We start from the raw sequence: 13388 nt of genomic DNA, 5'->3' as shown, positions 1-13388 counted from the left end.
TACAGAGACGGACGGGTTGTCGTGGAAGCATTCCTAGGAGCTACGGAAGCAGAGACAACATCGTGAGACCACTAACTAAGTCCCCGGCGTTTGGGCTCGGCATCTGCCGACAAGACAAGAGGAGCTTGCTGTAACTTATTGGCGCTGAAGATATGGACTGGCTGCAGCCTGTGCGGATTCCTACCTGAGAGGAAATCTATCTCAGGATACGGTACCATAGTTATAGATACCCGGGTATCTCTGCTCTGAGTGTTTAATGGTTACTTTAGAGGTGTATCTTATATTAGAGTTGTGTAAGTTATACTCAGTGTGCCGTTCCAGGGGCTCCCTTGATAACACTACATTCAATTTACACTTGTTTCCTGTTTTTAGTTACTCTGTTAGGTAAATTTCTTACTAGTCTGTTATAGAAACAGTTCTCAGGAGACCTTGGAGTGGCACAGTGATTTCAGCTGCTGCTGAGCTAGTGTATCTTTGGGGTGCATCTGCCTTAATATTCTCCGTATTACCTTTATTATTTTGCTTTTGAGTAAATACCGTTGGAGATTTCTGCCTTGGTCTTGGTTTGTGACTCACTGGATCTTATTCGGACCTCTGGTCATTACAAGCGGGTGGCTGGTTCTATAATCAAGGAGTTTATATTATATGGGATTATCCAACGTCAGACGCCAGGGTGATGTGCGGCGCAGACGCCGACAAGCAGATCTGGAAGTTCCCGCCCCCCGCATCACGTGGTCGGACGCACAGGAGCTGAGTACCCGGCGTTGCCGAGATCACAGAGACACAAAGAGCAGGGACAGCGAACCGCTGAAGGCGCATGCGCACAACTCCGGCGTACTGATGTGGGTAGGGGATTCAAGAGGCCAAGTCAGATTAGAGCATATGGGATGTGGCGTACCCATTACTAAATCTAATGTGGGGAAAAGGGGCAGGGAAGCAGAGGGGAGGGATGAAAAGGGATAACAACCAGCCCCAATGTGCAGGAAGGTATATTATGACTTTATTTGGTGCAAATTAGCAGCAAGATCCAAAGTTACGCATAGACATTTCCAGTGCGCACATATGAGCTTTGACAAGGGGGAAGGCTACCAATTGGAGACTTGCAATAATGAAAAGGAGAGAGAGAGTATGACTAGATTATGCTGGAGAAAAAATAAGGAGGGGCATCAGGAGGGGCTGGATGAGCACAAGTCTATATAATGTAAATAATGTGAAAAAACTATACAAAAATTGCAAAAAGTGTATAACTATACTTGTATAGTATACAAATAAACACCATATACACCAAGAATCATTAGATAGATATATATACACTGTAATCACAAAAAATATGTATGATAAAAAGTGAAACACACCCGATCTCCACAAAAATCACGTGGAAATAGATGGAAAAAATACAAAAATGCCTCCAGAGATAATAGTAATTACCACTTAGTCATAAATTAGGAGGTATAGGGTGAGCTTAAAAATTGAAATGATAGAAAGTACAGTACACCTGACCATCACAAAAATCACGTGAAAAATAGATAGTAAAGAAATATAAAATATATCTAAATGGACCACCAAGAATAATATAAATATCACTTAATCATGCACCAGGAGGTACAGGATGAGCAAAAAAATATATCAAAAGAAAAAAATATTTTTAGAAATATAATGCCACAGAAATAATAGCATAGTAGGGATAAATGATCTTAGAAGTATAATATTATAGTAATTAACATATGAGTCACCCATTTTAATGCTGACAAATAATTTCTATATTTATATTTCTAGATAACAGATGTAAGAAATATTCTGGTCAGAATCCTTTGTCACCGCATGAAGAACATTCTCCAAGTTTTCCAAACGGATGAATCTCAAATACAGAAGAAGCAATAATGCGACTATGGCGACTTCAAATCCATAAAGTACATAGAGTAAGTATTATCTAAAATTTAAAAGAAATTAGGTAACATAATAATGATAAAAAGTCTATATAGAAATATATACAATATAAAAGGTATAAAAGAATAGAACACCTTGATTAAAACATAAGAGTTTACAGAAAGTTTTCATTTAGGCCAAGTGGGGAGAAAGTATCCAAAGTCCATAACCACCTGGCCTCCATTTTTGCAAAAGGTATACTAACCTTACCCCCTCTTTCATTCTGTTCAATCATATCGATGCCAGTCACTTTCAATAGTGAGGCATCGCAATTGTGGTGAATCTTAAAATGCTTGGGAATCGTTTTTAATAGGGAAATATCCACAACATCCTTCGCAGCCAATATACCCAGGACATGTTCTCTGGAGCAGATTTTTAGTTGTCGAGTGGTGAGTCCCACATATATGAGGGGACAGGGGCAAGTTGCGTAGTATAGTAGGGCCTTGGAGGTACAATTTATAGTGTGTTTAAAGGGACTCTGTCACCTGAATTTGGAGGGAACAATCTTCAGCCATAGAGGCGGGGGGTTTTCGGGTGTTTGATTTACCCTTTCCTTACCTGCTGGCTGCATGCTGGCTGCAATATTGGATTGAAGTTCATTCTCTGTCCTCCGTAGTACATGCCTGCACAAGGCAAGATTGCACTTTGTGCAGGCGTGTACTATGGAGGACAGAGAATAAACTTCAATCCAATATTGCAGCCAGCATGCAGCCAGCGGGTAAAGAAAGGGTGAATCAAACACCCGAAAACCAAGGATTCTTGGTGTATATGGTGTTTATTTGTATACTATACAAGTATAGTTATACACTTTTTGCAATTGGTAGCCTTCCCCCTTGTCAAAGCTCATATGTGCGCACTGGAAATGTCTATGCGTAACTTTGGATCTTGCTGCTAATTTGCACCAAATAAAGTCATAATATACCTTCCTGCACATTGGGGCTGGTTGTTATCCCTTTTCAGCCCTCCCCTCTGCTTCCCCGCCCCTTTTCCCCACATTAGATTTAGTAATGGGTGCGCCACATCCCATATGCTCTAATCTGACTTGGCCTCTTGAATCCCCTACCCACATCAGTACGCCGGAGTTGTGCGCATGCGCCTTCAGTGGTTCGCTGTCCCTGCTCTTTGTGTCTCTGTGATCTAGGCAACGCCGGGTACTCAGCTCCTGTGCGTCCGACCACGTGATGCGGGGGGCGGGAACTTCCAGATCTGCTTGTCGGCGTCTGCGCTGCACATCACCCTGGCGTCTGACGTCGGATAATCCGATATTGTATAAACTCCTTGATTATAGAACCTGCCACCCCTGACGAAGGATTCTATATCCGAAACGCGCGTCGGGGTGCGCATTGTTTGGATTTGGTGATGCCTTAAAGGTACAGGAACTCCTAAATATTCCCTTCCACTATCCCTTTTCCTTTCAATCTGAGCACTTAGCGCATCGTTCTCTTGCTACATTCTTTGGCACATTGCACTTTTTGCACGGATTATAGTCAATTATATTTGCTCACATTGCGGGTTATAGATTTAACCCCATATTTTTCAGTTTTTACCAATAATTTTATATATTTTTACAATTTTATGATCACTTGTGGAAAACACTAAATTTTATTTTACCTGTAGGAGTCCTGTGTAAAAAATTGTTCCTTTTATGGTGTACCTTATGCCTACTTAGGTTTTTATATATATATTGGTGATTTTATATATATATATATATATATATATATATATATATATATATATATATGTCACTTATTATATATATATGTATATATATATATTTATTTTTTAATTTTTTTCTATATGTCTTTCAAACATGTGCACATAAAGTATGTCATTACCACTACAAATAAAGTAATATTTTTATAAAACATATATCCGTGCCACTTATTTCTTGGTGTTGGGTCTATAGTCCTGGTGGTTGGTAATTGATGTTCTCACTATATCCTATAACCAAGGGTGTACTGTTGCACTACAAACCCGTCAGGATCCAACTGAAAAAAATAAGGGCATCGCCGGTGAAGAAGCTTTCCTGCTCTTGAGTCTGCAAACTTTTGGAGCAGACATCTGATGCCTGTAGAGGAGAGAACCAGGATACAAGTGCTGCTGAAGCGCTGGGTTTGTAACTGCTGGGGCCGAGTCTCCTGTTGCAGGGTAAAAGGAAATTGATGACGGAGGAGACCCATGACCTGCAGAGATGGGGTGTGGTGAGTCAGGAGAGTATAAGGAGGTTTACGCAGGAAAAGAGAAGGGCTTTCTGCCGGAGGGCTGAGTGAGAGAGGACCTGCGCCGAACCGCGATCAGCGCTAGGCTGCGCAGCAGTGATAACGGTTGGGTGCAGTAAAAACACGGGGAGCGTCGCCGAGCGTGCAGGTCAGAGCATGCCGTAGGGCGCAGTAAAGACTCACAAGTACCAGCAAGCGCGCAGAGAGACGGGCGCCAAATGAAGCAGCACATGACCCTGGTATTGTCGAAGGCGCTTCATGGGAAAGAGGAAAATACCTCCTGTTCACACCCTTTCAATCCCTTACCTTTTTCTGTCCCAACAGGACCACCCGAACCCATTTTCCCAATTAAGACAGAGACAGATGTTTATTTTGGAATTATGTAGGCCACAGCAGCCTGTTTATTAAACAAAACAACAGTTAACAATGAATGTAAAAAAGCATACATTTCAAAAACTAGGAGAAGTCCTTGGAGCCCACAAGGATCTGGTGATTTTAACCATACCGCGAACGTAACTTAAAAACCATATCTTACTCCCAGCCGTTGTAACCCTGGCTCGGGAGCACCAAAAACCCTACAAGAGGGTTCACTGTTCACGGTAATAAAACGGGAGCTCCGACCACCCCTGCCGGAACTCCCCACCACTAGGGTTGAGCGACCTTAACCTTTTTAGAGTCGAGTCGGGTTTCGCGAAACCCGACTATCTCAAAAGTCGAGTCGAGTGGAATCGGCCGATTATCGCGAAAAGTCGGGGATCGACCGAAACACGAAACCCAATGCAAGTCAATGGGGGAGCATAGTCGGCAGTGAGTAGAGGCCAGGAAAACATGTACAGAGCCCATTTTAATGGCAAAAACATCCATTCTTGTTACTGAAGCTTGTCAATCTTAATTTAGCTTATAATAATTGTAAGGCATTTGAAATTGGGGGTCATTTGGCTAAAGTTGTGGGGGGTAGGGCTGGTTCAAGTAATTAGTGGACCCAGTAAATCTGGACCACGTCACGGCAGTGGAGCAGGGAGAGGTAAGTATTTCAACTTTGCAAGTGCTGTGATCCTGAGCAAGCAGGGGGGGCCCACTCGTTGGCATTGGCACTGGCACAGGGCCCCTCAAAGTACAGCGGTGTGTTTGCACAGCGTGGGCGCCTCCCACCGGTAGCAACACTTTTGCGTACTATGAGGGGCCCTGTGCCAGTGACGTCGCCAACGAGTATTCCTCCCCCCACCTGATGAAGGAACCTGCACCTTCATCTGCACCTTTCTCTTTGTCCCCGTGTAAGGTGGTATGGTATGCGGGAAGGAGGACCTGACTTTCAGCAGGGTCACAATCTTGCAGTGTAGCGTGCACGGGGAATGTTGCATTATGGGTCAATGTACCAGCAGACTCATCTATCACTGGCTGGGCAATGGGCAGGATGAGGGGGAAACAGATATGGGCCCAAAGAATAAAGTGGGCTAAATGCAGTTCAAAATTGGTAACAGGACTAACCAGGGGGCATTGTTTTGTTCAGTGGAGGACAACTGGAATGAGAGGCTGACACAGAGAGTAGGCCCAAATCAGTAAGTATTCTAAACTAGATTGTGGCCCGATTCTAACGCATCGGGTATTCTAGAATATGCATGTCCCCGTAGTATATGGACAATGATGATTCCAGAATTCGCGGCAGACTGTGCCCGTCGCTGATTGGTCGAGGCAACCTTTATGACATCATCGTCGCCATGGCAACTATTATGACATCATCGTCGCTGTGCCCGTCGCTGATTGGTCGAGGCCTGGCGGCCTCGACCAATCAGAGACGCAGGATTTCCAGGACAGACAGACAGAAAGACAGACAGACAGACAGACGGAAAAACCCTTAGACAATTATATATATAGATGCAGTTCAAAATTGGCAACAGTAGTAAACCGGCGGCACAGCTTTGTTCACTGTAGGAGAACAGCAAGGAGCGGCAGACACAGATAGAAGGCCCCAACCCAACTAATAGGCCTAATGCAGTGTTGTTTTCAACAACTACTAAACGAGAGCTTTAAGATTGAAGCAATGGAGAGGAAACCTGGGGAACACCTTGGAGCGGAAGACACCGTCTCTACACCCCAGACCCAACTTGTAGGCCGAATGGAGTGTTGTTTTCAACAACTACTAAACAAGAGCTTTAAGATTGAAGCAATGGAGAGGCAACCTGGGGAACACCTTGGAGCGGAAGACACCATCTCTACACCCCAGACCCAACTTGTAGGCCGAATGCAGTGTTGTTTTCAACAACTACTTAAAAAGAGCTTTAAGATTGAAGCAATGGAGAGACAACCTGGGGAACACCTTGGAGCGGAAGACACGGTCTCTACACCCCAGACCCAACTTGTAGGCAGAATGCAGTGTTGTTTTCAACAACTACTAAACAAGAGCTTTAAGATTGAAGCAATGGAGAGGCAACCTGGGGAACACCTTGGAGCGGAAGACACCGTCTCTACACCCCAGACCCAACTTGTAGGCCGAATGCAGTGTTGTTTTCAACAACTACTAAACAAGAGCTTTAAGATTGAAGCAATGGAGAGGCAACCTGGGGAACACCTAGGAGCGAAAGACACCGTCTCTACACCCCAGACCCAACTTGTAGGCAGAATGCAGTGTTGTTTTCAACAACTACTTAAGAAGAGCCAGAAGATCGATGCAATTGAGAGGCAACCTGGGGAACACCTTGGAGTGGAACACACCGTCTCTACACCCCAGACCCAACTTGTAGGCCGAATGCAGTGTTGTTTTCAACAACTACTTAAGAAGAGCTTTAAGATTGAAGCAATGGAGAGGCAACCTGGGGAACACCTTGGAGCGGAAGACACCGTCTCTACACCCCAGACCCAACTTGTAGGCCGAATGCAGTGTTGTTTTCAACAACTACTTAAGAAGAGCTTTAAGATCGAAGCAATGGAGAGGCAACCTGGGGAACACCTTGGAGTAGAACACACCGTCTTTACACCCCAGACCCAACTTGTAGGCCGAATGCAGTGTTGTTTTCAACAACTACTAAACGAGAGCTAGAAGCTCTAAGCTATGGAGAGAAAACCTGGGGAACACCTTGGAGCGGCAGACACCGTTAGTAGGCCCTAGCGAAGTAGTAGTAGTAGCCCCAATGCAGTTTTCAAATTCCTATAGGCTGAAAACCAGACTATTGACGCTCAGCTTTTTTAAAAGGAGGACAGCTGTATTAGGTGGCGCAGACAGACACAGGTAGTAGGCCTTAAACACAATATTTGGCTCAATGAAGTTTAAAAAAGGTTACAGGGGTACACAGGCAGCATTGGTCTGTTCAGTGGAGGACAATTTCAATTATGGACCACAGACAGAGTTTGTATGCCTACTATTAAAAAAAGGATGCTCTATGCAATTTAAAATAGGTTCCAGGGGTACACGGGCAGCAGTGGACAGGTCACTGGAGGACTAGTGGAAGGAGGGACCGCAGACAGGCGTAGTAGGCCTAACATAACAAAATTTGGCTGTAGGCACTTTAAAATTGGTTCCAGGGGTACACGGGCAGCAGTGGTCTGGTCAGTGGAGGACTAGTGGAAGGAGGGACCGCAGACAGGCGTAGTAGGCCTAACATAACAAAATTTGGCTGTAGGCACTTTAAAATTGGTTCCAGGGGTACACGGGCAGCAGTGGTCTGGTCAGTGGAGGACTAGTGGAAGGAGGGACCGCAGACAGGCGTAGTAGGCCTAACATAACAAAATTTGCCTGTAGGCACTTTTAAATTGGTTCCAGGGGTACACGGGCAGCAGTGGTCTGGTCAGTGGAGGACTAGTGGAAAGAGGGACCGCAGACAGGTGTAGTAGGCCTAACATAGCAAAATTTGGCTGTAGGCACTTTTAAATTGGTTCCAGGGGTACACAGGCAGCAGTAGACAGGTCACTGGAGGACTAGTGGAAGGAGGGACCGCAGACAGGCGTAGTAGGCCTAACATAACAAAATTTGGCTGTAGGCACTTTTACATTGGTTCCAGGGGTACACGGGCAGCAGTGGTCTGGTCAGTGGAGGACTAGTGGAAGGAGGGACCGCAGACAGGCGTAGTAGGCCTAACATAACAAAATTTGGCTGTAGGCACTTTTAAATTGGTTCCAGGGGTACACGGGCAGCAGTGGTCTGGTCAGTGGAGGACTAGTGGAAGGAGGGACTGCAGACAGGCGTAGTAGGCCTAACATAACAAAATTTGGCTGTAGGCACTTTTAAATTGGTTCCAGGGGTACATGGGCAGCAGTGGACAGGTCACTGACTAGAGGACTAGTGGAATGAGGGACCGCAGACAGGCGTAGTAGGCCTAACATAACAAAATTTGGCTGTAGGCACTTTTACATTGGTTCCAGGGGTACACGGGCAGCAGTGGTCTGGTCAGTGGAGGACTAGTGGAAGGAGGGACCGCAGACAGGCGTAGTAGGCCTAACATAACAAAATTTGGCTGTAGGCACTTTTAAATTGGTTCCAGGGGTACACGGGCAGCAGTGGTCTGGTCAGTGGAGGACTAGTGGAAGGAGGGACCGCAGACAGGCGTAGTAGGCCTAACATAACAAAATTTGGGCTGTAGGCACTTTTAAATTGGTTCCAGGGGTACACGGGCAGCAGTGGTCTGGTCAGTGGAGGACTAGTGGAAGGAGGGACCGCAGACAGGCATAGTAGGCCTAACATAACAAAATTTGGCTGTAGGCACTTTTAAATTGGTTCCAGGGGTACACGGGCAGCAGTGGACAGGTCACTGACTGGAGGACTAGTGGAAGGAGGGACCGCAGACAGACGTAGTAGGCCTAACATAACAAAATTTGGCTGTAGGCACTTTTACATTGGTTCCAGGGATACATGGGCAGCAGTGGACAGGTCACTGGAGGACTAGTGGAAGGAGGGACCGCAGACAGGCGTAGTAGGCCTAACATAACAAAATTTGGCTGTAGGCACTTGCAATTCTCTTGCAGGGGTACGCAGGCAGCATTGGTGTTGTCAGCGGAGGCCGATTGTAATGAGTGTCTGCCAGTTAGTACTCCAAAAAAATAAATAGATGTTAATGTCTCGCATTACAACAAAACCAAAACACAAAAGGGTGGAATACTTAGGTACAGGGGTGGGCTCCTCTACTGAGTTTTACACCTAGTAATTTGGCGCTAATTATTTACTGGTGTAAATATAGGACGCTGCCCCTGACTATGTTAAGTACCATCATACATGTCAACACAATGGTATTGTCAGTGCCAGGCATTGAATGATGTCAGCACATAGACTAAACATTGGTGGAACTGTGAGAGATAATTGTGCAAGTGGTAGAGCAATGTTTGAGCTGGGGGGAACTCTCTTGTGGCCAGCGGTACAGGCCCAGGGCCCCTCATGTTACAACAGTGTGTCTGACCGCCAGAGACACTTTATTGTACTATGAGGGACCCAGTGGCAGTGCCGTCGACCAAAAGCGGGCACACCCACCTCTTCAGACAAATGGCACTCTCATGGGTGCTTGCGCCAAGTGGCGAGACCACGGCCCCGTGGGGGGAGTTTGGCCATTTTGGGAGGTGTAAACATGTTGTATGCTGGACAATCAGCTGCTGCAAATTACGCGATTGGAAAAGTCAGTCAGAGTAGTCCACAAGCAAGACCTTTTCATAGGAAAGCTAGGTGTCAGCCGGGCAAGGTGGGGCAAAAGAATTCGAAATCCAGTTGTGGTTCATTTTAATGAAGGTTAGATCATCCACATTTTGGGTAGCCAGACGAGTCCTTTTTTCGGTTAATATTGAACCTGCAGCACTGAATACTCTTTCTGATAGGACACTAGCTGGCAAGCAAGCTCCTGCAATGCATATTCTGCCAATTCTGGCCAGGTGTCTAATTTGGATGCCCAGTAATCAAATGGGAATGACGGTTGAGGGAGAACATCGATAAGGGATGAAAAATAGTTAGTAACCATACTGGACAAATGTTGTCTCCTGTCACTTTGAATTGATGCTGCAGTACCTGTCCTGTCTGCGGTCATAGCAAAATCACTCCACAACCTGGTCAGAAAACCCCTCTGTCCAACGCCACTTCTGATTTCTGCCCCTCTAACACCTCTGGTCTGCTGCCCCCTGCAGCTCGTGTGAGAACGATCACCGGCGCTGTGTGCTGGGAATGCCTGAAGCAAACGGTCAACAAGAGTTGATTGTTTGGTTGGTAATATTAGTTCCAAGTTCTCATGTGGCATAATATTTTGCAATTTGCCTTTATAGCGAGGAACAAGGAGGCAGGCCAACCAGTAATCGTCATCGTTTATCATTTTAGTAATGCGTGTGTCCCTTTTGAGGATATGTAAGGCATAATCCGCCATGTGGGCAAAAGTTCCAGTTGTCAAATCTGCGGTTGTGCTGGGTTGAGGGGCTGTTTCAGGCAAATCTACGTCACTTGTGTCCCTCAAAAAACCAGAACCCGGCCTTGCCACGCCACCAATTTCCAGTGGCGCCGGAGAAGCTTCCTCATTAAAAAAATACTCTTCACCATCATCCTCCTCATCCTCCTCCTCCTGTTCACCCGCTACCTCGTCCTGTACACTGCCCTGACCAGACATGGCTGACTGTCATCAAGGCTTTCCTCTTCCTCTTCTGCAGACGCCTGCTCCTTTATGTGCGTCAAACTTTGCATCAGCAGACGCATTAGGGGGATGCTCATGCTTATTATGGCGTTGTCTGCACTAACCAGCCGTGTGCATTCCTCAAAACACTGAAGGACTTGATACATGTCTTGTACCTTCGACCACTGCACACCTGACAACTCCATGTCTGCCATCCTACTGCCTGCCCGTGTATGTGTATCCTCCCACAAATACATAACAGCACGCCTCTGTTCGCACAGTCTCTGAAGCATGTGCAGTGTTGAGTTCCACCTTGTTGCAACGTCTATGATTAGGCGATGCTGGGGAAGGTTCAAAGACCGCTGATAGGTCTGCATACGGCTGGAGTGTACGGGCGAACGGCGGATATGCAAGCAAAGTCCGCGCACTTTGAGGAGCAGGTCGGATAACCCCGGATAACTTTTCAGGAAGCACTGCACCACCAGGTTTAAGGTGTGAGCCAGGCAAGGAATGTGTTTCAGTTGGGAAAGGGAGATGGCAGCCATGAAATTCCTTCCGTTATCACTCACTACCTTGCCTGCCTCAAGATCTACAGTGCCCAGCCACGACTGCGTTTCTTTCTGCAAGAACTCGGACAGAACTTCCGCAGTGTGTCTGTTGTCGCCCAAACACTTCATAGCCAATACAGCCTGCTGACGCTTGCCAGTAGCTGCCCCATAATGGGACAACTGGTGTGCAACAGTGGCAGCTGCGGATGGAGTGGTTGGGCGACTGCGGTCTGTGGACGAGCTCTCGCTTCTGCAGGAGGACGAGGAGGAGGAGGAGGGGGTGTGAACGGCTACAGCCAACTGTTTCCTAGACCGTGGGCTAGGCAGAACTGTCCCAAAATTGCTGTCCCCTGTGGACCCTGCATCCACCACATTCACCCAGTGTGCCGTGATGGACACGTAACGTCCCTGGCCATGCCTACTGGTCCATGCATCTGTTGTCAGGTGCACCTTTGTACTCAGTGATTGCCTGAGTGCATGGACGATGCGCTCTTTAACATACTGGTGGAGGGCTGGGATGGCTTTTCTCGAAAAGAAGTGTCGACTGGGTAGCTCGTAGCATGGTACAGCATAGTCCATCAGGGCTTTGAAAGCTTTGCTTTCAACTAACCAGTAGGGCATCATCTCTAACGAGATTAGTCTAGCTATGTGGGCGTTCAAACCCTGTGTACACGGATGCGAGGCTAAGTGTTGTGAATTCTGTTGTCGGGCTCCCTCCTGTGGTCATGAATGGTACTTCGGCTGGTTCTGTCCATGGACTTCCTCTGGTGGGTGTTTCTGAGTTTCCTTCCACAGGTGACGAGGTTAATTCGTTAGCTGCTGCTCTATTTAACTCCACTTAGATCTTTGCTCCATGCCACCTGTCAATGTTCCAGTATTGGTCTTGTTCACTCCTGGATCGTTCTTGTGACCTGTCTTCCCAGCAGAAGCTAAGTTCCAGATTGTATTTCTTTTGTTTGCTATTTTTCTGTCCAGCTTTCTATTTTTATTGTTCTGTTTCTTGCTGGAAGCTCTGGGACGCAGAGGGAGCGCCTCCGCACCGTGAGTCGGTGCGGAGGGTCTTTTTGCGCCCTCTGCGTGGTCTTTTTGTAGGTTTTGTGCTGACCGCAAAGTAACCTTTCCTATCCTTGGTCTGTTCAGTTAGTCGGGCCTCACTTTGCTATATCTATTTCATCTCTGTGTTTGTATTTTCATCTTTACTCACAGTCATTATATGTGGGGGGCTGCCTTTTCCTTTGGGGAATTTCTCTGAGGCAAGGTAGGCTTTATTTTTCTATCTTCAGGGCTAGCTAGTTTCTTAGGCTGTGTCGAGTTGCATAGGGAGCGTTAGGCGCAATCCACGGCTATTTCTAGTGTGTTTGATAGGATTAGGGATTGCGGTCCCAGAGCTCGTCCTTTATTATCAGTAACTATCAGGTCATTCCGTGTGCTCTAAACCACCAGGTCCATTATTGTCTTGACCACCAGGTCACAACAGCTAAGTACTTCCTTTTTCTAACCAGAGTCTCATGTAGGGTGAGCTGGACTGGAGAGCTGGAGATCGTGGAACTAGCGGGGGTGCCGGTGGACATGGCAGACTGAGAGACGGTTGGAGACGGTATTGTTGCCGCCGGTGCCCTAGATGCAGTGTTTCCTACTACGAAACTGGTGATTCTCTGACCCTGACTGCTTTGGCCCGGCAAAGAAACCTGCACAGATACTGCAGGTGGTGCAGAAAATGGTGGCCTTACACTGACGGAAGGGATGTAGCGTTGCTGACTAGCTTCATTGGCCGAGGGTGCTACAACCTTAAGGGACGTTTGGTAGTTAGTCCAGGCTTGCAAATGCATGGTGGTTAAATGTCTATGCATGCAACTTGTATTTAGACTTTTCAGATTCTGACCTCTGCTTAAGGTAGTTGAACATTTTTGACAGATGACTTTGCGCTGATCAATTGGATGTTGTTTAAAAAAATGCCAGACTGCACTCTTTCTAGCATCAGATCCCTTTTCAGGCATTGCAGACTGAGCTTTAACCGGATGGCCACGCTGTCCTCCAACAGGTTTTGGCTTTGCCACGCATTTTGGGCCATCTACGGGCCCGGCAGATGGAACCTGTTGCGATGTTGATGCCTGCTGCGGCCCCTC

At 46.7% G+C, this 13388-nt stretch overlaps 1 protein-coding gene across 1 annotated transcript in view; it reads left to right on the top strand.

The window, feature by feature from the left end:
• The first annotated feature begins 1789 nt into the window (after nt 1-1789).
• The window catches only part of ASPDH (aspartate dehydrogenase domain containing), a 205338-nt gene continuing 193739 nt past the window's right edge, over nt 1790-13388 (top strand). Inside the window, exon 1 of the mRNA XM_069726372.1 lies at nt 1790-1919. The gene's annotated coding sequence lies outside the window, so the exon portion shown is untranslated. The remainder of the gene's footprint in view (nt 1920-13388) is intronic.

This window comes from Ranitomeya imitator, chromosome 1 (assembly GCF_032444005.1).
Source record: "Ranitomeya imitator isolate aRanImi1 chromosome 1, aRanImi1.pri, whole genome shotgun sequence".
Taxonomy (NCBI): domain Eukaryota; kingdom Metazoa; phylum Chordata; class Amphibia; order Anura; family Dendrobatidae; genus Ranitomeya; species Ranitomeya imitator.
Note: the sequence above shows the minus strand (reverse complement) of the source record. Positions and strands in the feature narration are given on the sequence as shown.